The sequence below is a fragment of the Prionailurus bengalensis genome, chromosome B2 (genome assembly GCF_016509475.1).
Source record: "Prionailurus bengalensis isolate Pbe53 chromosome B2, Fcat_Pben_1.1_paternal_pri, whole genome shotgun sequence".
Lineage (NCBI taxonomy): Eukaryota > Metazoa > Chordata > Mammalia > Carnivora > Felidae > Prionailurus > Prionailurus bengalensis.
In genome coordinates, this window is record NC_057349.1 from 124,309,064 (window position 1) to 124,310,630 (window position 1,567).

Below are 1,567 nucleotides of genomic sequence, written 5' to 3' on the forward strand. Positions count from 1 at the left end.
CCCAGTTGTGGTCTTTTGTTATGACAGCCTTGGGAAACTAGTACACACCTTGATCAAGGCTCTCCTTCCAAGTCCCACGGAGCTCTACAAAGTTTCATGTTCCATTTTCCCTCGGCCCATCAAAACATACCTGTCATGGGTTTATCCTTCAAGGCCATGGCCTTTACCCACTGAGAGTACGTGGGGAGACTGAGCGTCTAGCTTCACAATTAGCTAACATGATGCCCAGGGGCACAGCGTATCTCTTCCAGTTAGACTCTACTCTCTGCTTAAGGAAGCACTTTAAGAACCCTTAATGGCCAATGAGAGGAGAGAGATATAAGCCACTCCTTGAACCATACCCTGCAGGGCACCAGTCACCCATGTTCTGCCAGCTTGAGTTGAGAGGCTCAACTAGTCTGGAGACATCCTAAAATCCAAATACCTGCCGCCCCCCCCCCATTAGTTACCCCAACAGGAGCCACACAGCCACCAGGACTACAGGTACACTGTCCACTGCAGAGTAAATGGGTGGATCAGCCAGGTTGGGAAATAGACACCATGGTGTTTGTCTCCTGTAAGCACCCCTTTATACACACTTGCTGCTCATTTCCAGCTGTCCTCCTTCCGTGCCTTCCCTGGAACTCTGCTCCACCATATGATTAACCCTACCAGAAGAAGAAAAGGTCCAGGGTAAGAATATGCCACAGGCCTCCCTTGGGTTTGTTTCTTAGATGTCGTTCTTTAGAGGAAATATCAGGCTAAAATGAAGCTTTGCTTGCCACAGGTTTTGTTTTGTTGTCTTGTTAGTGTTTGCATATGGCGGAAAGTGGAGACATAGCCCCGTACGTCTCTGCTGCTCCACTCTGTCTCCGCAAGCGTGGATTTGAGAGATGAGCTCACTCACTCCTGTTAACCGGGGACCTGGAGGAAGGTATGAGCCTACTAGAGTGTTGGTATTCTTACCCTTGGGCTGGGGAGAATGCCTCATCACAGTGTGGTATGAGGACCAACCAAGGACATGTGGCTATGGTTTTACAGAGTAGCAGGTGCACAGCAAGCCCAGGGGACCCTTCTCACTGCTCTTCCTCCTTTCAGTCCTGTTGGAAGTATCACTTTCCCTGGTTACTTTGGTTCTATCCATTTATGCTTATTTAATTTTTTTGTGTCTTATCCCCCCAACTTCATTGTAAATTCAAGGCCAAACATTACATAGATCATTGTAAAAAAAAAAAACATTAATAATAGCATTTATGAGGCATCCTTATGTCAGATGCCATGCTAAGCACTTCCCTTACCCAGTCCTGACAATGACCACGGTAGGATATGAACCTCACTTTGCAAATCTGAAGTAAGGCTTACGTCAGATCACTAGTAAGTAGTGACACTGAAATGTACAACAAAGTCTGTCTTAATTGTAGAATCTGCTCCCTTAAACAGTGCTTCTGCCCCACTGTCAGACCTTTAGGAGGGACTCCATAGCGATACTAAAAATTGTAAGCAGAACTTGATCTATGAGACACCATACAAGACATAAATGTGCATGTTAGTGGCAGAACTCACTTGAAAAAGACTTGTGTTAAAATCA